We start from the raw sequence: 25,237 nt of genomic DNA, 5'->3' as shown, positions 1-25,237 counted from the left end.
ATACAACATGCCTTATGTTACTATTAATTTGAATACATGAAGAGCATGGCTTTCGCTAGTGATTTTCCATGTGTTAGTACATTAATTGCTATCATATTTTATTTGTATTAAATATGCCACATTGCATTGCATGGGATGGCACGATGTGATCGGAGGAAGTCTGGCAGTTTAACTGCATTTCTCTACCTTGTTGTGTATCCATAGTCAAAGGCAGATTCTATATGCGGGTATTGCTATGCATCCACAGCCAAAAATAGATTCCAAATATGGGTTTATGATGTAAAATCTACAACCAAAAGTAAGTTTCATATGTAGGACCTTTTACTGTGAACCCACAGCCAAAGGAAAATTCCATCTACGAGGACTTGCTGTGTGTCCATAACCAAATGACAGTTATTATCTGTGAACCAGTAGTGGTTTATCCACATCCCGATCTGTTGGAAAAGGGAGTTCAGGGGAACTCCCATTGTGCTGTGTAGGATGCGGTAAGATCTATTCTGTTAAAAATCGAAACTATATGACATCTTTAAAAATCATGTACATAAAAAACTGGAAATTCTGTTATGATATCTATATACGTGTGTAAATATATGTATATTGTGGGCAAATCTGAAAATTGCTTACTTTAAAAACTGCTATTGTGAGCTTTGATATTTTAATGATGGTTGCATCGAAAAATGATACTTTGAACTAATGTTTGATTATGATTATTCTATGTGATATTATTTAATGTGATTTACCAAATATTTGCACTGATATTCTTGTGAATGAACTCACACTGAGTGTCATAACTCACTCCCCATTAAATTTTCAACATTACGAATAACCCACCAGGTTAGAACGCGGACGTGGCATCCGGAAGGTCTCAGCTCGGAATGTTCTATTTTTTTAAAGTACTTTAAGATTATTTTTATTCAGAGACTGTATTATTTTATTTCAAACTATGGCATGAGATTTAGAATTTGGATTTGTTTCATTTTGCATGACATCTAATGTAAATTATTAGGAAGTTATGTTATGATTATTGATTAGTATGCGTGAACCCCCGATTTTTATTCAAAACAAACAAATCACTTTTCCACTGCTAAAGTAGAATTAAGATTTTTAGGAATAATAAAATGGTTTGTAACTGAATTTTCTACTAAATTAAACAAATATTTTAAAATGGCTATTTTCAAAACTCCGATAACCCTGCTAGGCTATTTCGATTGCTGATGTAATCTTTTGAATTTGGGTCTAACGTCTAGGTTGGGGTGGGGAGGTTACATCTATATTACAACCTAACGTGTTCGCTTGTAAATATCGCACTTTCACTTCCACATTTAATTGCACATTCTTATGTCTCAACGCACACACATGGTTTTTTTTCCTTTCACTTGACCTGCTTTTTTTATATATATATTTCAAAACTTTTGTATTTAACAATTTGTTTAAAGCTAATATAAAAACATGTTCCTAGTTTTTTATTTAAAAATATTAATTATTTTTATTACCATTAAGATTGAAATCCTCGTTAACATACTCTTCTTTAATTGATTAATAATTTTTTGAATTAACTTTATTTTATTATATTAAATACTCACTATTTTTTCCTATTAATTTTTTTTACATTTACATTGTTTTTGATAAAAAGTATTATTTTTATAAAATTTAAATTATTCATTTAAAAAAGTACACAAAATAAATTAAACTAAATCCTTAAAAGGGAATCCTCAAACAATCTTAAACCTATTCTTCTGTCGCGAACCATCTCGACAAGTTTATCTACGGTTATATTTTCTTCTTGGGGGATATGTTGAATCTTCCAATGTTTTACCATTTTCAGGAGTTGATGAATTCTTCTGACTAAAGTAGAGTTAGAGTTCCTGAAAGATCCATCCTGAATCGCATTAACTACCTCAAGGTTGTCCATTTGAATTAAAACCCTTTCAAATCTCTTATCTAAAATAAGCATTAACCAAGCCAAGATGCCTCAAAACTCAGCCTCCATCACTCTACAACTTCCCAAGTATCTACTAAAACCAATGATCACCCACCATTATGATCGCACACTAATCCCTCAGCTAAAGCAAAAACTTCTTCATTCCTAATCGAATCGCCTGTGTTCAAGCACACCCAATTGCCAAATAAATGAGGACTAGCTAGAGGTGTTTGTGTTTTGTTCGGTGATAGCTTTGAAATTAAAGCGTACTATCTTGCCTAGCTATGAGAAACCTTGAGGACTTCATCAATACTCCAAGAGATACCTTTGAAAGTAAACATATTAAGATTCTTCCAAATGCGCCAAAAAATAATCCCAAAAAGGCACGACCAATCAGCCCTAACCAAATAAAGAGTTTGATGATTTTGGAGGTTTTCTATCATCCATTCAGGAAAGGATCAGGAGTAGAATCTAGAAAGCTTTCATTCTAGAATGAGTTTGTCCCAAATGGTCCTAGCTGTAAGGTAATCTCTGAGGACATGTAACACCTCATCAAACTCGTTCCAACAAAAACCATATGCATTGTCATTAACAACTTCTCGCCTTACCTTTTCTGCATTCGTAAGTGAACGTTGTTTGGGAGCGAGCCAAATGAAAAATCTAACTTATTGTGGACCTTTAAACTTCTACGGAAGCTCCCACACATGCTCTTTCAAATTCAATGCTCCTTCCCAAAGCTTACCATATGCGTTTTTAAGGGAGAAAGAGCCAGTCGAAGTACCCCTTATATAATTCTATCAGGACTAGAAGATGGGTAAGGCAACGGGACGCCTACAATCCTGCTAATGATCTCTTTAGAAACCCAAAGTCTAAAAAGTTCCAAATTCCACCATCCATCATATGTAATCATATTGCTAAGAGGGCAACCCACACTAAGATTAAATATGGAAGGAATCTGTTTGTACAAGGGTTCACAATTCAAAACCCAAGGTTCGCGCCAACAATTAATGCAATTCCCATCTCTGATAGACCATAATAAATTTTCGTGAATGAAGAGCCATACGTTAGTAAGAAATCTTCAAAAGAAAGAACAACAACCTCTCGATAAGTTTTCAGGTAATCAACTTTGAACCCCATACTTTGACCGGAGAACCCGAACCCAAAAGGCATTGGAGTTTGAAATAATACTGGATCCAACATTCATCATGAAAGAAGTGTTATGATCATTCAAATATCTTAGACCAAGACCACCATACGATTTAGGTTGACACACCGAGTCCCAACTTACCAAGGCCATCTTGGTACCACCATTATAGGACCCCCATCTGAACTTCCTGACCATGCACTCAATCTCATCACACAAACCTTTAGGAATCATTATTGTTTGCATAAAATAGCTTGGAATTAAAAGCAAAACTGACTGAGCCAACGTCACCCTACCAGCTTGTAACGACCCGAATTTTACCTTTACCGAAAAAGTGTATTTTTGGGTCTCCATTTCTGAAAAACGGATTCGTAAATATTTATTAAAAATATTTACGAAGTAAAATGAGTGGTTAATTAGAGTTTAATTAAGTAAATTTAGCTTAATTAAGGATAATTGGATAAAAGATTAAATTGAATATAATGTGAAAGTTTAGTTTTAAAGTAATAGAAAATAAAAGGATTAAAATGGCAATTAAGCCATACCTATGAAATGAGGCGGTGAATGGAAGAAAAATCAAGATTTTTCTTGAATTATGTATATTATTAAATTATTAAATATATATGTATATATAAAAAAAGAAAAGAAAAGAAGAAAAACAAGTGTATAAAAATGATTGGTACAAGTGTTAAATAAATATTTGTTATTAAATAGATTTTTATTATAGTTATTAGTGTCATTATATATATATAAAAGAAACAAAAGAAAGAAACAAAAGAATAAAAAGAGGAAAGAAACAGAATAGCAGGGGACGAAACAGAGAAGGGAGAAAGGAAGAAAAGAAAAAGGGAAAAATAAGGTTTTAAAGGTTACAAGTTAATTTGGTAAGTCAATTTAGCCCATTTTCTTATGATTTTTGAGTTTTTGGAATCCTAGAGATAAATACTACTTGTTTTAAGTAGAAATTTTGAAAGTCATTAGATTTCTAAGTATGGTTCATGTTAAATAAAATGATGAATTAAGGGCTAAATTGATAGAAATTCAAGTTAGAAATGATATAAGGATTGAATTGTAAAGTGATTCATAAGTTTTATGCTTTAAGGACTAAATTGAAAGAATTTCAAAATTATGGTTTTATGATGAAAAATAGATAATTATGTCTAAGTTTGGTTAAAAATTGAGTAGAAATAAAGTATGAATTAAGATAGAAAAGTAAGTGAATTTAGTTAGAATTAAATTGAAATTAAAGTAAATCAACATTTTGTACTAAGACTATTTTGGACAGCAGCAGTAGTCTAAGTTTGAAAAATCACCAAAAATTGTATAAATTGAATTAGAGGATGAGTAAAATATTGAATTAAATATTATTGAGTCTAGTTTCTTATAGAAGAAACAATATAAGCAATTGAATTGTAAATTATGAGATATAATGAATTTTGTGAGACAAGGTCAGAATGAATTCGGGTTCCCCTGTTCTGACTTTGGAAAATCACCAAAAATTGAAGAAAAATAATTAGAGGCTTAAAGTTATATGTTTAGAATCCCTAATGAGTCTATTTTCAGGAGAAATCAACAGGAATATTATCCGAGTTCTGTACTATGAGATAATTAATTTTTAGTGAAGAAGGGATGAAACTGTCAGACAGCAGAATAGGGGTGAATTTAAAGAATAAACTGTACTTAATGGCTAAACCAAAAATTCCGAAAAATTTATTGTAAGAAGATTTGTGAGTCTAGTTTTAGGAAAAATTAGCGGATCTTAATTTAGAATTCTGTAACTCAAGATATGAATTAGTAATGTATTAATGCTTACGAATTGTATTAATTTCGTAGTCAATGTGGTACCGGAAATCTCGGGTAACAAAAGGACAAGACAAAGTCAACGGGAGTTAGCTTGAAAATTACGGTTTGTCTTTCTATAATCCGAACTTAGTTATTATTTGTTATATTTATATACATATTGGAATTGTTAGTGTTAGAATTATGATGTTTTACAATTGGAATGGATTGATTTTGGTATGCGATGAATTTATTAAATTTATATTGATTGATATTATTTTGATTGAATTTATATTGATTGAATTATATAATATACATGATTTATGTAGAAATTTGAATATTGAATGAATGTTATATTGAAAAATATATTGATTGGAAATATGAGGAAATTGATATGAATATATGAGATTGTGATATTTGAATATTTGATATTGAAAAGTGAATTGAATTGTATTGAATTATGAATTAATGTGAATAATTGAAATATATTGTTGAATTGAATGAAATTGTATGAATTGTGAAAATGGGTGAATATATGTGATTATCAGAATGGTATATTGATGAAAGAATTATTAAATTGAGAAAGTGAATGAAATACCCTATTAACTAGTCGGGCTGAGTCGGATATAATTGGCATGCCATAGGATCTGGAAGTGTACGGGATTTACTGGCTTTATCGATCAGGCACTTTATGTGTCGTATTTCAGGCACCTCGTGTGTCGTATCAGGCACCTCGTGTGTCGTATCAGGCACCTCGTGTGTCGTTTTAGGCACTTTATGTGTCGTATACTGATCAGGTACTATGTACCGTTTTAGGCACAATATGCCGTACTGGTGTGTTTGGGTTGGAATCCGTGTATCCGTCAAAGTCCGGGTTTGTTAATAGGGGTAAATAAGTGAAAGATAAATCGAATAAATTTGATTGATCAAGCTATTGAAATGAAACGAGAAATTGAATTGAGAATTGAAAATTTAGATATGAAATTGAAAATATGAACCAAAGGTTCATGAAATGATTGGAGTTCGAATTGATGATATATGATGCCACTTGATGAATTGAAATGTGATTTGAGATATATGAATCGTATGTATATACTGAAAGCTATCAGGGATAGTAAGTTGATATGATATAAATGAAATTGACTGTTATTGAAATGAATTAAAATTGAATATGATTGATAAGTGTATAGTTGAATATAGTTTAATGATATTGAATTGTGAGTAAATTAAGGAAAGCTATACCGAGTAGTAAGTGAAAGACTGGAGTAAATAATAATGGATTTAGTTAAGAATTGAACAATTATGTTATTGTGTTTATTATATGATTTGTATAAAATTTATATGGTAAGTAGTTGAAATTTATCTATGAATAAATAATTGAATAATTGTAATTGTTATTATGATCTTAAGCATTTGTTATATTATTAATTGTTCGGATTATAGAAATACCACTGAGTATACCATACTCAGCGTACGGTTTGTTTCCGTGCGCAGGTTAAGTAAAGATAGTACGTTGAATCAGCATCCCAAGACGATCCCGAATTCATTAAGGTAAAGTATGTTGAGTATTGATAATGGCATGTACCCAGGATGTTTAATGAGAGTCATTTAGGTTGTAAAAGTATTGATGAAATGAGTAAATTATGGTTGGCAATGGTATGTAATATGAATTTTGAAATTTACTAAAAATTCGTAGTGATTCTAAATTAGTCTCGAATTGAATTTACTGTTCATATTGGACCGCGAGGGCCCATTAAAGGGACGACATCTTAAAACTAGGATGTGTGTGAATATTTATTTTAATTAATGACCGAAATTGGACTATATTGACTGGTAATGTCTCGTAACCCTGTTCCGGTGACGGTATAGGGTTAGGGGACATCACACAGCTAATGAGAGTTGATTGACATCTCAACTAGACAGTTTACTGCACACCTTGTCTACAATAAAGCGCATAGTGTTATTAGTGACCTTTTCATGGAAAAGGGGCACTCCTAGATAGGGTCCCAAATTTTGCATTTCTTGAAAATTGAAGTATCTACTTATGTGTCTCCCTAAGCTACCATCTACTCTTTTTGAAAAAAAAAAGATATTTGCTTTCCACATATTAACCCAGTGTCCCGAATATTAATAGAACTTATCGGGAATATCTTTGATAACCCTAGCCTGATGTTCTTCAACATGACCAAATAGAATCAAATCGTCTGCGAAAAAAGATGAGACAGATGTGGACCTGTACGAGCCAGAAGAATAGGGGGCCAATTACCAGAGTCTATGACTAAATGGATACTTTGGCCTAACCATTCCATGCACAGAATAAACAAATAAGGAGACCACAGACATCCCTGAAGAACACCCCTAGTAGGCTAAAATTTTTGTTTTGGAACCCCGTTTCATAATACCTGCATAGTGGAATTCGAAATAGTAAACATAATAACATTACAGAGAAAATTGAGAATACCTGTAACATGAAGCGAGGCGTCGATGAATTCCCAATCCACACGATCATATGCTTTCTCTAGATCAATTTTGATGCACATCTATCTCCTATTTTTCTACATGCTCCTTATAGAATGGATAAACTTATTAGAATCAGTTCATAAGTATGCGAACAATTGTCTAAAGATCATTTGCATTTTAATTAAGAAATAAGAACAATCAGATGAAACAGTAAAGTAAATTAGATATATATTGCATCCATAAAAACAGTTAAGGTTCCATTGAAAGTAATCCCAACCCTATGAGATTTCACTCATAGGTTGGGAAATAAAATTCCAAACCAAAATATTATCCGACATTGTGCTCAACTACTTCGATTCAATATTTCTAAAGAACATTAATGGAAATAATGAAAGAACTTTAGGAAACAGCCTTCGCTTGCCCAATCCACAATTCGACAGCACAATGTCTTGTGATGGCTAAGAAGGACTGCCTTCGACTTCCTTTCCTTTGCACAACCGAACCCTTATTCACACCTAAGGATCTCTCCCACTTTTTTGTTCTTTTTTTTTGTTTTGTTAGCTATTTGTAAGGTCCCTTTCATCAGATATTATAAATAAATCAGGCTAGGGTTGGCTAACTGCTCATGATAATCTTCTCCTCTTTTAAGGGGATTTATTTGGTAAAATTTTGAATTTTAACTAGGACTGCTGCACAAAAAATGTTTACTTGGTCTTTCCAGTATTGTCACGCCATCCTTGCTGGCAAACTATTTGCACTTCGACCTGGCTAAACTTTACTCATTTATTTCCTCATTCCAAAACCTATTCCTGCCATGCCAACACACAAAAAAACTCCAGCACAAGTGATTAAAAGTACCTAATTCCAAGACAGTCCAAGTCCTAATGCAATATTAAAAATGCTAACTAAAATATCCTAAAATGCAACAAAATGTACTTAAGTGCAAGAAATTAGCTAGGTCTAAAGGCATGAAATATAACTCTTTTCAAGAGTTATCAATCACATCCCAAAAACCGGGTTAGTAGAAATTGGATTAGTGAACTGTGAGAGTGGTCACACCTTGTTTTTAGTTAAATGTTCTGAAATTGCATCAAGTGAACTGATTTGATTTAGTGGTTTAATGGTTAAGTGTTCTTGTTATGTGGCCAAAGTCTTGTGTTCAAATCCATTCCCTTGATTTTTATTTTTATTTTTATTTTTATTCCAACCTCTTACTTTGAATATTAGAGTTAAATATTAGTTTTGCTCAACTGATGACAAAATGAGCTTACTAGTTTAGTGTTAAGGTTTCAACTTACCCTATGGTCTTATATTTGAATCCCTACGCGTGTTGATGGGAACTATTTTTGCCTCTGCTTTACTGGGCCGCCCATGTGGTTTGTGGTTGGGTCAAATTCAAATCCTGGTCAAACTAATAAGTTAGTGGAAAAAATCTAGTAGTTTAGGATTTTATTTTAAATTTTATTTTATTTTATTTTTTTGAGAAATATTCTACCCAAAATTCTCTCAAACCACTCTTCCACTCTTTCCATTTCTCTCTCTAATCCCCTTAATTCTATGTTCCTCTATTTTCTATTGTTTTCACCCTTTTTTCCTTCTTCTTCCCTTTTATGTTTTTGTTTCTTTAGTTTCTTGACTTTAACTTGTTGATTTCTAGTTCTTTTCTTCTTATTGCCATCACGTGTCACTGCTTTGCTGACATTTTATCTCTTAGTTTCCGTGCGGTTCGTGTATATGTGATCAAAGTGTTGAGCTTTAGTGTGTTATATCCTGGTAAGTGTGGTTATGTTTCGTTTTGAGTTCTTTTTTTGATGCTTAATTAAAGGATGGTAAGAAAGATTGCTAGGGTAATCTTTGTGATTGTGTAATTAAATGATTTGATTTTTGTTAGGTAAAGATCGTAAGACAGTTAATCCTCCGATGAACTAAGAATTTGTTTAGTTGTTGTTTCTTTCAAAGGTAAGTGATTATTTGCTTTTTTTAGGGGTTGATTCTTCCATAATTAAGTTCGATGGTTGTCGTTTATTTTTGAAATAATGATTTGAGTTTGGTAATTCGTACAAATAAATCTTTTCTTAAATGTTGTTTAGGAGTCTGGAAGTGTGCCATAACGTCGCATATCATAATCGATCTGGTGTGTAACAAAAATCTCAAAAAACAACAAACAATGTAATGCCAAAAAGCTTACTATCAACGTCATATAGCCATGTGCCAGTGAGTCGCATGACCGCATGGCAGACCGTGTGTCACAGGTTCTGGGTTAATTGGGCTGTATAGGCCACATGGGCTAGGCTAGTTGGGCCGTGTGGGCCTATTTTCTAGAAATTTCACCTTAGGCCGTATTTATTTTTTATGTGTATTTAGCACTCCGTAGGGTCTATATTGTATTAATAGGACTTGAAAACATGATACTGTAAGTAATATGAAAAATTTATGTGAAATATATATGCATGATCTGTAACCAAAAATTCAAATGACATGTTTCTATTTTGCTTTGTTTGTATATAAGCGTATGATGTTTGATTATATTAATTTGTTTATCTCTGAATCTACTACATGACCATGCATTTGACCTTATGACGAATCTGATTTTCTTTTGTTGAAATTGTGACACATTTGTTCTACAAAGCATGAAATTCCACGCATTCTAATTTTTGTTATTGTACAACTGCATGTCGTACATACTTTTCATTCAGATTATGTATTTGCATGCCATGTCACATTGCATGGGGTTGGGATAATATTGTAATGAGGAAGTTCTAGAAGTTTCATGATCTGCATTGTCTGGTGGTTTAAGCACATTTTTGTTTTGACAACTTAACTGCAACTATAGTGGCTCGACCACATATATTTGTTCTGATATCTTAGTTGAAATATAGTGGCTTGACCAAATATATTCGATATGGTAGTTTTAACTGCAACTCTAGTGGCTTTGTCCATAATTATCTGTTGGTGGAAGAGTTCTGGGGAACTCTAATTCTGTGTGTAACGGAGTTAGGTCAAAAGTTTTCTGAAATCTATATTTTATTTTCTGAAAATATTGTATTGACATAATCATGCATGCACAATTTTGGCATTTGAGTTTGATGAATTTCTCTACAATATTTTTATCTATTTATTATTTTATTTGTGTTTCTTTTTGAATTTAGTTACACACTAAGCTTATAACTCACCCCTTTTCATTTCACCATTTTAGGTAATTGACAGAATTAAGATTGGGCAACAATTGGGAACTCGGATTGGTTTCTTGCTGAAGATGGTTTGAAATATTTATAACTAAGTTTTCTGGACTTTTGATCTTTGGACTAAGTTTTCGAGTTTAATTTTGGTTTTGAGTTTTTGTTATTAATGATATCCATGAACCACTAAAAATCTAAGGCAAGTGCACCAATCAATTAATAGTATAGTTACGATGAGCAAGATATCATTCCCACAAAGACTAAAAGTACTAGTAATTACTTTCTTTCTATTATTTATCCGATAAATTTAAGTGATCAATTAAAAAATAAAATTAACTAATTAAATTAGCTAAGAACATGACAAAGAACAAATCATGAAAATAATCGAGTAAACAACCAAGAAGCAAAACATTACCCAGGAAAGAATTCACCTATTCTTCACTTAGTATCTTAATCCATAGAAATCTATAATTATGCTAATATCTCTTTCGAGTGTAAGGACAACTGACTCTAGGTTGATTAATATAAAATCTTTCTAATTAAAACCTTTATTATCGCATTAACTCGATTTATGGATTCCTCTATTAGATATGACTCTAATCTGGTAGATTTATGTCGTTCAATTTTTAGGATTCTATGCAACTCCACTCAATTATGCTAGATCTGCTCTTAAACAGGGTTTATTCCTCCTTTGACTTAAGCACATCAAACATGGATCAATAATCTAGAAATATCAAACCAAGAATAAAGCACACATAATTGAGAAAAATATCTAAGTATTTATTACGTAAAATAAAAATCAAAAGACAGAATTTATCATAAGGTTCATCTCCCTAGGTATTTAGAAAATTAGTTCATGTTTGAAAATAAAATCATTTAAAACATAGTATAACTGAAAGAACTAAAGAAACTCATGATAATCTCCTAAGAAATCAACTGGGAATTTTTAATCTTTACGAAAATCTGCTTCATAATCAGTTTCAATGGTATTTTTTCAGTTGTTTTCTTGAGTATTCTATGACGATGCTCTCCTTTCTTCTTATTTTTGTCATATATACGTCTTAGAATGCCTAAAAAACTTAAAAATTATGTTTTCTCACAATTCAAAGTGCCAATTCACGAAATTGACACAGCCTGTCACATGGCCGTGTGGCAGCCTGTGTGGATCACACAGCCATGTGGAAGGGGTCAGCTTGTATGGCTCCTGTACCTTGCTCTAATTTTTCAGTTTTCACTCATTTTTTGCTCGTTTTTGCTCTCAAATGCCCTCCTAAGTATAAAAATATGAATTTAAAAGATTAAGAGCATAAAATTCACCATTAACATCGAATAATTACCCAATATTCCATAAAGAATGGGATTAAAACATGTTACTTTTAGCACATATCAAATATCCCCACACTTACGAATTTGCTTGTCCTCAAGCAAAATTCTCAACCCACAATCAAGTTAACTTCTCTCAATTTATTGTTTCCACCGATAATGCCTTAGGATAATTTACAGATAATCATGTAGTGGAAATTCACACTAAAATGACACTAAACATCACAAGTAATTCAAGCAAAGAATTTTTAAGCTTCAAAACATTAGGCATATCCCTTATTTCAAAAATTACTTGAAATTCAAACTCAACAAGAAATAACATCCTTCCTAAAGATTCACTCAAAGCACTCAAAGTGTTTAAAGTTCAAGTAATATGCACTCAACGGTTGAGCGAGAAATGTTTTTACCATATGCTTGCTTGAAAATCAAATCTCCACCACTATAGAATGAGATGACACACCAATAAAGAGCTCTTTACAAGGTTGTAATAGGGCTTAGGTTAACGGTATGGCAAAGGTCGGAAAGGTTGGTTATAATCGAGAATCGTGTTGATAAGTTACCAAAGTAGAAAAGAAACGATTGCTGAATTAAAAGAACTTACACCAACAAGAAATAAAGAATGACAACAAGTTTTTCAATAGAATATGAAACTAACTATTCAAGCTAAATCAACTTTTTTCTTTATTTTATATTTTTTCTTTGAGCAAAGTAAAGTTCAACAATACAAGTGATGAAACATAACCAGGCAGCCAACCAAATCAATTCTCGACAAAAAGAGAGTCAATAAAGAAGATAATTTTACAACATAGATATGGGTTACGGGTTAAAATTAATGAGTGATAGAAAAAAATGTGTTAGGATCAACGGGGTTTACTAAAAGTTAATACAATAGGTAAGTTGATTAAAGGTTAAATGGGTTAAATCCTAAGTGTCCCTATCATCTCAATATATCAAATCAATAATGTGGTCTTAACATGCATAACTCAAGTATGTTCTAAAATAAAAAATCAAGTTGACATACTCACAACGAAAAATAAAATGAGTACAAATAAATATATGCTCTATAGGCTCAAAGGCTCACAAAAATTATGGTTTTGATATCAAACTTGTAAATTTAAAATTTTAAGATAATTTTTCAATTTTGAGAGACAACCTAAAATAATAATTTCTAAAAAGTAACTTATCATGCTTTACTCTATCATGTCTTAAATTATAAATCAAACAATACACACAAATCCACAAATTATTCCAAAACAGAATCAATACAACTCTAAATTAAAAAAATTAATTTCAATGATAGGAGTGAGAAAACTACTTAAAACAAACAATAAATCAGGGCCTATATCGCATAAAAAAAATAAACAACCTCCCCATACTTAAGATGTACATTTCCCTTGATGTACAAACATATATAAATAGAATAAGCACAATATCAAAAGGGAGGGAGAGAACTGAAATTGCCTTGAATTTAGATGAATTCCTCAGAATAGTGAAAACCGAAATCTTAGAGGATTTTACATGAAATACATGTTTCTAATCAAACTAATAAGAAAATAGACAAAAATAAATAAGAAAAAGAGATAACAATTAGAAAAGCAAACAACCTATAAAATAATAAAAATAATAGTGCATAATAAACAAAAAACAAAGCATATATGTCTCAAAAATAAAATAACTAAAACAGAAAACTAACATAAATTAGTGATCAGCGGAAAGTGTTAAGTCAGAATCGCGAAGCGAAGCATTGGGTGGAGAAATATGAAAATTTTGGCATATCTACTACAAAAACTCCTTAATGCTATCGATCTAAGTCGACTACTGTGCAACGTGCTCAAAATGTAACTGCTCGAGGTGATCCATTTGCTCCGTCTGTCGCCGATCAAAGTGGTCAATCCGATTAGACCGTTGCTGCTCAAAGTGATCAATCCGTTCGTAAATGTTGTCGAGTGTAACAGAATGTGCAGCAATAGAGTGACTCAACAGAGGAAAGGATCGAGTCAGGTTTGTGTGTCAAGGAAGATCATCATTCAGAAGCTCCTCATGCTCATCCTGGGGATCCAGATGGAATATATCGATGGGTACTTGCTCTGTGTTGGCGCTGGATCATACTCATATGGCTCATAGAGATAATCCTTATGGGATCATTTGTCCAGTCAATGTGAATGTAACACCCCAAACTCGGTCTAGATATTATAGCCAGATCTGGAGAAGTTATCACAACTAATTTGAAAATCTAGAGTCTGTTTGACTTGTAAAAATGACACTAGCTCTTACTAAGTAAAAATACAGTTTATAAGAGAAAAATATATTTATTAACTAGTTTGATGAAACTGTTAATTATTTATGCTTTTGCAACATTTAAGTTTGCAATGAAATTCTTAATTTAGTTCAATATTGTAAAATGCAACTTGTTGTTGGAAAACCATGGTTTTGTGAATAAAATAAATACCATAAGAAATATGTTGAAATACTTAATAAACGAGAAAAAAAATAAAATCCAAACTTTAAAAAATAGTCTAAAAATAGTCCATGAGCAACCAGATTAAATATGAATAGCTTAAAAATATGCAACAGTAATAAATAAGCAAGCTCTTGTTGCATCGACCTACTTATGTTTGAGGATTACCTGAAAGTAAACAGACAGAGGTGAGCTTTCAAGCTCAATGTGTAACTTATAAAAATAGAAGTACAAATTTAATTTCATATACGCTTTCAAAAATCATTCAAATATATTTATAAGAGCAGAAATAGAACATATCAAATGTAGAATCACAATCTTACCCTCATCTGCTACACACCATATAGGGTATTATATACTCATCCAGCCCTACACACTGTTTAACGATTGTGTCACTTTTCAAAACATTTGTAGTCTAGCTATCAGATCTTAAGGTGATAATTCGCCAGTAACAGAAATATATGTCTGGCAGAGCAACCAGATACAATAGAGAGATTAAGCTGCCCGCACTTCCTCCGCAAACATATATCCCACTCGAATACACATGCAGAAATAAAAGATATCGAAAATGTATATGACATACATACTTATAACAAAAGATACAAAACATGAACTTTAATGTTCTTTAAGTGGTAAATTTGATTTATGTACACATGATTAATAATTTTTATATGTATAATATGTTTTAACTCCAACAGATTCCCTAGAGCTAAGAACATCAAAGGCCTACATTCGACTCGTATGGCAAATATGACCCTAGGTGAAAAATTCAAATTTTGGGCCCATACGCCCTATAGCCCACACAGCCTACTTGGCCAGCCTGTGTCACCCACACAGTCTCAGACATGCCCGTGTGGCTCACACGGTCTAGCACATGACCATGTGGCATCGACAGTTTTAGATTTTAATTTTTTTTCGTTCGCTATTTTCTCGGATTTTCGTTATACACCTGGATATTTTCTAATATAAACCCCAAAAAATTGAATATTCTAGTACTTAAAAGCATCAAACACTTTAGAGAATTAGCCCTCACTAGTGCATCGATTAAAAGATTAAAGTGCTCGATTTTCTAAAATATCAAACATTATGCTCCCAAAAGTAATTGACCAATTACCCGCAATCAAAGAACTTGCAACTTCTACAAAACTAAATTGTCGAAGGAGGGTTTGCCTCAAGATTCTCACCTAAAAATGATTTCTCAAACTTTATTAGCCCTACGACCCATCGAACAAAAAAAATCATCCGAAGTTACACACCAACCTAAGATAAGATAAAACGCAATAAACGAAAAATACCAACGAAAACTCGCTTACCAAACCAGAACTTCCTAACCACGAGTAGCCAACACAAAACCAAGAAGCGAACGGCAAAGAAACAATGACACGGAGATGGCCACAAGAGGAAAAGGAACCCAAAGAGATAAATGGTTATAATTGAGAAATAAAAAAATAACAAAGAAGTAGAAGAAGTTGAGGCCAACCGAAAGAAAAAAAATAAAACGATTGAAAAACAAAATTGGAAAAGTAGGAAAATAGAAACGGCAAAAAGAAAAGAAAAGAGAATGTGGATAGTGTACATCAGAAAGAATTAGGGAAGATTTTGCTTAAAACTAATTAATTTTCAAAAAGGAAATAAGATAAAATAAAAATAAATCAAAATCTGACTACCCACTAACCCAAAGATCTAATCCATATCCAACAGATTCCCTAGAGTTAAATTTTAACTCCAACTTTTACTAGTTGATCAACATATAAAGAAATTAGCAAAAATGCTCACACATGGATTCAAACACACAACCTCAATCACATATCTAAAGCACTTAACCGCTAAATAAAATCATTTAACTTTTGACTGAATTTAACAAAACAAATCAAATATTTAGATTTCGGGGTGTTACAGTGAATGAGGAAGTCTGCTCCAAAGTACTAAGAAGCTTGAAGTATCTCGCCAATCGAATCATGTAAGGGCCCTTCCTACTTCGATCAGACAAATGACGACAACTGTGAGCCACAAAATAGATGACATCGATAAGGTGGTGCGTCTCCACACTCTATAGGAAATAAGCGTCAGCCATACCAACAATCCCCGTACTCTCCCTCCGACCAATCAGTGTATAGGCCAGAATGGCATGAATATAACATAGGGCCGGAAGTAGACAAGTTGCCTTTGACTAGCTCGGGTTGTACTGTGCCACAGTTTCAGCGATCTCAAACCAAAAGAGTGGAGCTAAGTGATAGATGTGTCTAGATAAGGTTGGTAACTCTGGGGTACTTATAAACTCCTTGAAATAAAGTCCAAGGGTGACTCTGAAGCTCGGGGCGCTTAGATAACGCATCGTACCCCTAAGTCTAAAGAGCTAGTATGCATGTCATCCCACTTTGACATAGCCTGTTGTAGAAAGAACATCAAATAGAACTCTAGTGTGATTTTTGCATATGTAGGCTCTATGATAGTCAAAAACCAATCCCACAAAGCCGTATTGACTAGAGCCCAAACTCTATTAGCTAAATAGACTACCTGCAAGGCCTCCCAATAGATACAATGACCCAAACCCAAAGGTCGCTCCTTTAAGTGTTGATACTGGTCCTCAGATAGACTCAGAGGAAATTGGAGACATGGGTGTCTCACGTCTATAGTAGGGTCGAAGACGAGGTTGCACTCGGTGTCTTCTTCCTTTTTTAGGTAGGGACAATGGCTTTGGTTTTACCTTTCGTGTTTGTCATGATGTACCTGAAGTAAGGGATAATAACCAAATATCAGATAACCATAAAAATAAACATCACCGATAATTAATCTAGCAGAAAAACAAATTAGCATACAAATGGAAACACATTAGCAACAAACCATCACATGACAAAAACAAAATCACAATACTAATATAGCAATAATATACTCCTAAAACGAAAGGGAAAACTAATATTAATCATGCAAAAATAACTAAACTAACAATCTAAAACCAGTAACAGTAATAAATGTAATAAACCTAATACTAAAAATAATAATGCAACAACACACATAGAATAATAAAACTAATAAACTAATATAAGAATAATTAAAATATTAATTAATTAATTAATTATAATAAATATAATAAAAAAAGATAGGGTGGAGCCAAACAGTGGTAAGGCGACGATGGTGAAGGTTAGCAGAGCCATCATCGGCGAAGACTAGAACGGTGATAGTATGTTCGACATGGGTATATCAAATGATGGTCAAGGAGGGGTGGAGAATACAGTCTAGGGGCTAGCGTTGGAAGTGGTTAACAAGGGAAAAGAGGTTGAATGGGTTTGGGTTCTGTTGGCGATTTGAGGAAGAGAGAAAAGGTGAGGTCGGTAGATTTGGCGATAGTTGAGAGTGAGGGAACAGAGAAGAGAGAAGGATGGGGCGATGGTGGTGGTGCATAAACGGCAGGGAAACGACTGGCAAGGATAGTGGAAAACAAAGGAACCTTTTTTAGATGTGATGGTCAGTGGTTTGAAAGGATAAAATGGCGTCGAGAAAGAGACGGACAAGAGGTTGAGGGCAATAAGAAGAGTCAAAAAAGGTGAATGACAACAAGAATGAAGATTTGTTGATTGAAAATCAGTGAAGGGGTGTTTTGTGGCTAAAACGGCCTAAAAAGAACAAGAAAATAAAAAGAAACCTTAAGCTTGAAATAGAAGAAACAGTTGTGTAAATGGCCCATGTTAGGCCACAGAGCTGTGTCTATAAATCGTGTAAGGCCCCATAGCCCATGTGTGATTTGAAAATTAAAAAAAAAAAAAGCTTCAGGTCTCACATGGCTTAGGACGCGCCCGTGTGTCCCACATGATTGTATGGTTCATTTTTGTTTATAACATATTAAGCATGCCAAAAAAATTAAAGAAATAAAAAAAAACTCAGTTTGCCTCCTGAGAAGCGCTTATTTAGAGTCTAAGTTCGACTTTCCCTTTCACGCATACGATTAACTCAGATTTTGAAGTTAGAGCTCCTCTATCTTTTTATTAATATCATCACTAACTCAGATTTTGAAGTCAGAGCTCCTCTATCTTGTTATTAATATCACCACAAATGGGTCGCATGGAAAGATGATTTCTATCACAAATGGGCCTAACCATCTTAACTTCAACTTTCCAAGAAACAGTTTAAGCCTCGAATTATGTAAAAGTACTCAATCTACAACTATGAGTTGCTTGGGCTTTAAAAGAGTGTCGTGGCATCGCTTTGTTGACTCTTTGTACAATCTCGAGCTCTCATAAGCATTTGCTTGTCATTCATCTAACTCATTTAGTTGCAACATTCTCTTTTCACCTGCAAGATTAGGATCATAATTCAAAAAATTTATTGCCCAAAATGCTTTATGCTCAAGTTCTAGTGGCAAGTGACAACCTTTCCCATAAACAAGTTTGTAGGGAGATGTTCCTATGGGTGTTTTGTACACAGTTCTATAAGCCCATAAAACATCATCTAATTTTACTGTTCAATCTTTCCTATTTGTCTCTACGATCTTTTTTAGGATTTGTTACAATTCTAGGTTTGACACTTCAACTTGACCACTAGTTTGAGGATGATATGGGGTAGTTGTTATGTGATGTACATCGTATTTTTTAAGAATCTTATCAAATTGAGTGTTACAAATCAAATTGAATGTTACAAAAATGTGTACTCTTATCGCTAATGATTGCTCTAGGTGCATCAAAACAAAAGAAAATTTTCTTAAGAAATCAAACTACCACCCTAGCATCATTAGTTGGTAAAGCTTAAGCTGAACCCACTTTGACACATAATTCACTACTACTAGTATGCATTTATTACCATAAAAACCAGGAAAAAGGTCCCATGAAATCAATACCCCAAATGTCAAAAATTTCACAAAAAAACATATAAGTTTGAGGCATTTCATCATGTTTGGAAATATTACCTGCCCTCTAGCATCTATCACAAGAAGAAACATACTTGTTAGCATCTTTGAACAATGTGAGCTAATAAAAACCTGATTTGAGGACTTTATGTGATGTTCTAATCCACGGTAGTGTCCTCCCATTGGTCCCGAGTGAAAATGCTCCAAAATTTTATTCCTTTTTGGCACTGAAACGCACCTTCGAATTACTTGATTTGCACACACACAAAAAAGAAAAGGATTTTCCAAAAACTAGTTTTTTACGTCAGTAAGGAACCGCTTCTTTTGATGATGAGTTAAACCTTTTGGTAAAACGTTAGCAACCAAGTAATTCACAATATTTGAAAACCAAGGGACTTCGAAACCAGTTATTGCAAAGAGTCGTTTTTCAAGAAACGAGTCATTTATCGCATCTTTATTAAGTTTCTCAAGGTATGGATTTTGGAGCCTTGACAGGTGGTTTATGGCAAGATTTTTAACTCCTTCTTGTCTTTAATATCCCAATTGAATTTCTGCAACAATAAAATCCATCTTATAAGTCGAGGTTTTGCACCCAATTTAGTAAGAAGATAGCGAAAAGCAAAGTGGTCAGTATACACAATAACTTTAGACAATATTAAATAAGGTCTAAATTTATCAAATGCAAAAACCATAGCTTGCAATTCTTTTTCTCTAGTTGTGTAATTCTCTTGTGCGTTTGTCAAAGTCTTGCTAGCATAATAGATCGGCTGAGAGTTCTTTTCTCTTCACTGTCCAAGGACTACACCTACTGCAAAATCACTTGCATTACACATTAGTTCAAAGGGTAAATTCCAATCAGGTGTAACTATAATCGGGGCATTGATTAATTTTTCCTCAAGAACATTAAACGCCTCTAAACAATGTAATTCCTTCAGATTCGACCATAAAGTCTAGGTCGAGTTTGGGGTGTTACATTTAACGTGCCACATCAACTTACTGTTACACTGTTAATGATAATTAACGAATCAGTGACTAAAATGTTACAACATATTAACATAAGTGACTAAAACGCAACTTTTCCAACATAAGTTACTAAAATGTAACCTGAGGTAAACAAAAGTGACTATTTTAGTAGTTTACCCTTAATTATATTAGGTCTTTTCCAATATCTATTATGTTTGTAATATACACAGTAATATCTTTAATGCACGTGAGTTAAAATTAGTTCCATAAAAAAGAAGGAGGCAATTTTCACAAAATGAGACATGTCCAGAGCAATTCAATTATTTAATCATTTGAAAGTTGAGTCTTCATCCTTGCAACTTACCTTATGCTTCAATAAATAGACCTCACTTTAGGACATTTTGAGGAAAAGGATAATTATAGAAATAATCAAAAATACTTAAATAAAACAAAACAAAATCTTAAAAATTAACTTAAACAATGCATACATGTAAGCTCTATCTATTGTAATTTAACACTGTATTTCTCTTAAAACTAGGAAATGTAGAAGAAAACTACTTAAAATCATACCTCCATCGAGCTGTTTCAAGCTCAAATGTGATTATGAACAAATGATAATATGATTACATACTTAGCGAACACCTTCAAGTTCAAATGTGATTTTGTTATTTATGCTATCATACCCCATTCCCTTCGAGCTACTTGTTACACCATCATCGTAAGTGCTAGGAAACTTACCAAGCAAGTATTCAAATTCTTCTCCTACTAAATTACTTTTACTCTAAGGATGCTTAGGCATTGCTTGTAGTCCTGCTGATTCATGAGCAACTTCCTTCATCGTTGGCCTTTCTTCTCCCTTCGCTCTCACGCATCTGCAAGCTAATCATTAAGCACCTGAGGATCGAGGATGTCGAGTAGGCGATTTTCTTTCATCAAAGAAACAAAGTACATTGCCAAAACTCGAGTTTCTTCCGATCTTTTGAAACAAACTACTTTTTGTCCTGTTAACATCTCTATAAGCACAACCCTAAAGCTATAGACATCGCTCTATTCAGTAAGAAGGCTGGTAAGCATGTATTCAGGATCTAAGTAACTGAAAGTTCCTTGCACAATTGTAGTTATTTATGCTTGATCGGATGGGATCAATCTCGAAGCACCAAAATCAGAAACTTTTGCAGTGTGATTTTCATCTAACAGTATGTTAGCCAGCTTGATGTCACAGTGAATAATTGGAATAGAAGCTGCAAAATGCAAATAAGAAAGGGCTTCAGCTATTTCAGTGGCGATTCTCAAATGAGTCTCCCACGAAAGATGGGAGGCAGCATCATCATTATGCAAATGATGAAAAACGTTTCCATTGGTGATATATTCATAAACTAGCAGTGGAACTTGTGTCTCCAAACAGCATCCAAGGAGTTTGACAACATTCTTGTGGTTGATTTGGTAGAGCACCATTATTTCATTAATGAATTGTTCAACTTGGCTAGGATCTCCAATTATTGACTTTTTAATGGCAACTATTCGATTATCAGCTAATATTCCCTTGTACATTGTCCCTTGTCCTCCTTGTTCTAAAATTCTGCTTTCATGGTAATTGTTTGTTGCCTTCTCGAGTTCCTCTGCTGTAAATACTTTAACATCTTCGCGGTACCCTTGTCGTCTCGAAAGCTCTTCCTACAATAAAATGCCACCATTTTGCAGAAAGTAAGCATATTTTAATTTAGAGATTTGTCTCTGCCTTAGCATCCAACACAATGATATTATCCCCAAAAGGAGACTAAGAAATCCAATGCTACTTCCTATATTCAAAGCATAAAATAATAGTTTATTATTTTAAAGAAAATAATAATAATAGATATATTAGTCATAGTATATTAATATAATCTCAAAGTGAAAATCATATAAAATGTATCTTAATAAATGATGAAATTGTTTGTGTCGAGCCGACCCAAATGACACAACATTGGAAGTTAAGCATGAGTCAACTGGCTTACAAAATATTTCATAAAAGTATAATCGATATTATAGTTAAATACAAATAAATAATTCTATAACTACGCATCAAAATTACTAACCTAGAGTAATATCAATAAGGGGAGATCTCTTGGACTTATCTCTATCGGGTAAACTGCAATGTGTTCCATTTTTCCAACCATCACCTTCATAGCCTACCGGACATGAACAATTAAATGTTCACGGTAAGTTGATGCATATGCCATTGCAAGAACTCATCATTTCACACTCATTTATATCTGAAATTTACAGATTGTATGTAAGTAATAAATAACATTATCTCTAATGTTAGAAACTACAAATACAACTATGGGTATATATACATATATAGTTACCTTGACATCCATTGGGGAGGTAAAGGTTCCTCTCGTAACCCTTAAAACACTTGCAGAAATATCCAGAGTTATTTTCTGAATCGACGCAATTACTATTCTCTTGGCATGCAAAATTCTTGGTATCTATTTTCGCTTCCTTGCAACTCGTAGTCCCTATTGTCCAATCAACAGTGACTGGAAACCGCTTCTCTTTAAAATTGGAACCACGAAAATTTGAAGCAGAGAAGATATAGTTATCATTCTCTGCAACAAATGCAAAGCTATAAGGGTTTTCGGGCAATACATCGACATTGTTCTCATAGCTTTCAATAGTGATGTTGTAGCTCATCACACCCTTTGGAATACTTGTCTGAAAGTAGCCAATCCCAGAGCAAGACCCGTTTCAAACATTAGTAATGTTGTTACATAACGACAAACAACCAGTTGCATAACGTTGTCAGAGGTAACCTTCCACCCGAGCATAGGTGTCACACCCGATTGCAGTGAACTTATTCTTGTTATTATTTATTGAAAATTTATAAAGCTAGAGCCAGTAATATGACCAATTCCTGTATGATGTGTTGTAACAATCATAGCTTGCATTTGAAAAGATACGCAACTGACCATCGGTAGATATGTTGATGACTTTGAGGTTACCGTTGCCAAAGAACGCTTTGTTGGATATGTAACTGGTGTTACATGTGATGAGAAACTGCTCAGTGATGTTGCAATCACCGCTGGTACCGAACGGGTATGGGATAACAACATCCCCGTAGAGGCTTTGGCAGTCGGGCTTTGCCACCGCTGGTGTTGAAGCTTTTATTGTCAATATAACATTAAGGAAGATCATCAGCTACATAAGTAGTACTGATCTGATCAAACCCATCACCGTATTTCCTAGATTATACGTAGAGATGGATCGATGCTTTAATTTAGCTCCACGGTGACCATGCATTAAATAAAAGATTCATAGGCCGGCTTGCTTGATATGTAGTAAATCAAATTTGGGACACGTTCTACACAGCAAAATTGTCAGTGTTTTGGGACACTTTATCTGGATGAAGTATGGATTTCAGCCTTAAGCTTAAATCACAATGTAATGAATCAAGATGAAGAATGAAGAAAACTTGAAAATTCAAGTGAGGTGATTTGAGCTTAAACAACAGAACAGAATTGAAAGCAAGAAATATTTTGGAGCATATGGAAAGAAAATCTAATAAATTTCATTCAAAAAAAAAGGAACTTTGGCATAAAGCCATTACATATAAGAGACATAGGCTGATCATTACAAGTAAATTTTACCTAAACATCTACCTAACTCCACTAAAAATACATTGAAACTTGTTAAACTAACTTGTTCATATAAACAAAGCTAATTTTCAACTCAATCACTACCTAAACACATCAAATACATCAGCAACAAGTTGAAATCAAACCAAATTACATAACAACTACTTAGAGTAACAAAATGAACAAAATGAAATAGTTTCTTCAGCTGCATCTGCTAGGCTCGAGCTGGATGGACTACTGCTTGTTGGTCTTGGTGCCACATGCTAGCCAACTTCAACACGCCTTCTTGTCTAGCATGTTGCATACTCCCATTTCAGCTTTGAAATGAAGGAATCGTGTCACCTTAAGAGCTTTTGTGAAAATATCAACAAGTTGCTCCTCTGAACTGTAATGAATTAGTTTCACCTCATGTGCTTGCTCCATTTCTCTCACAACATGAAGCTTAATGCTGAAATATTTTGTCCTACCATGAAAAATTGAATTCTTTGCAATTGCAATAGCGGATTTATTATCACACATAATCCCTGTTGCTTCCTCTTGATGCAAATTTAGATCTTCTAGTATCTTCCTTAGCCATATGGCTTGATTCACAGCCCCAGCAGCTGCTACATATTCAGCTTCAGCAGTTGACTAAGCAACCACATTTTGCTTCTTCGAACTCCAACAAAAAATAGCTGAGCCTAGAGTGAAAGAACACCCTGAAGTGCTCTTCATGTCATCCTTTGAGCCTGCCCAGTCACTGTTAGTATAGCCATCTAGCCTTAGCATATCTGTAACAGTCCGGTTTTGACCCTAGTCGAAATAGTGGTTTCGGAACCACAAATTCGTGTCTGAAAAATATTTTAATATTTCTTTTCTATGTCTGTGATATATGAATTTGTATCTGTGAAATTTTTGTGATTTAATTTGTCTATTTTTGTACTAGATTTTACAAAAAGCATTTAATCGCGTAAATGATAAAATCTGTATGTCAGATATTCAACGTGTTTAATTGGCATAGCTTTGGATTATATGGCCTTATGTGGCAATTATTCCATTGAATTTTTGAGTGGTCATAAATGACCTTGTCTCATGTAATTTATATGTTTATTAATGAAGGATACAATGGTAATTCATGCTTTAACGTGAATTAAAGAAAACAAAATTCATGCATGTGTTCATAAAACACCTATTAGAACCGAAAATCAAAGAAAATAAAAAAAGAAAACCCTTTTAGGTTTCGGCCCTTGTTCATCTTGATTAAAGTATGAATTTTAGTCCGATTTTGATAATTTCTATGTTTCTGTGATCGTTGCTTCGTATTCTTCAAAGCCCATGTCTGAATTTCTATTTTTTTTAAAGATTTCATGAAATGCCATTGTTGATTATATGAGCTTTGTGATATTTTTATATGGATTATGAAAGATATGTGTGAGATTATTAAGCTTTGTCTCTGAATTTTGATGAAATGGAGCTAATTGAGCTAAATTGTGAAAATGAGGTTTTGAAGGACTAAATTGTGAATTAAATATATTATTTGGGCTTGTATGGAAGGCATGTATATTCGTCCAGGC

At 33.4% G+C, this 25,237-nt stretch overlaps 1 long non-coding RNA gene across 2 annotated transcripts; it reads right to left on the bottom strand.

Moving 5' to 3' along the window:
• Positions 1-13,482: 13,482 nt before the first annotated feature.
• On the bottom strand, positions 13,483-17,889 carry LOC107951452 (uncharacterized). 2 transcript variants are annotated; one of them, XR_001698433.2, is made up of 3 exons: positions 17,382-17,880; positions 16,782-16,994; positions 13,483-16,652 (listed from the first exon to the last, which is right to left on the bottom strand). It is a non-coding gene; the product is annotated as an uncharacterized lncRNA (long non-coding RNA). The 2 variants fall into 2 exon arrangements; XR_001698432.2 differs by having other exon boundaries at positions 13,483-16,994; positions 17,382-17,889.
• Positions 17,890-25,237: the final 7,348 nt, after the last annotated feature.

The sequence above is a fragment of the Gossypium hirsutum genome, chromosome A02 (genome assembly GCF_007990345.1).
Source record: "Gossypium hirsutum isolate 1008001.06 chromosome A02, Gossypium_hirsutum_v2.1, whole genome shotgun sequence".
Lineage (NCBI taxonomy): Eukaryota > Viridiplantae > Streptophyta > Magnoliopsida > Malvales > Malvaceae > Gossypium > Gossypium hirsutum.
The sequence above is the reverse complement of the archived record's forward strand: the minus strand, read 5'-3'. Positions and strand labels throughout refer to the sequence as shown.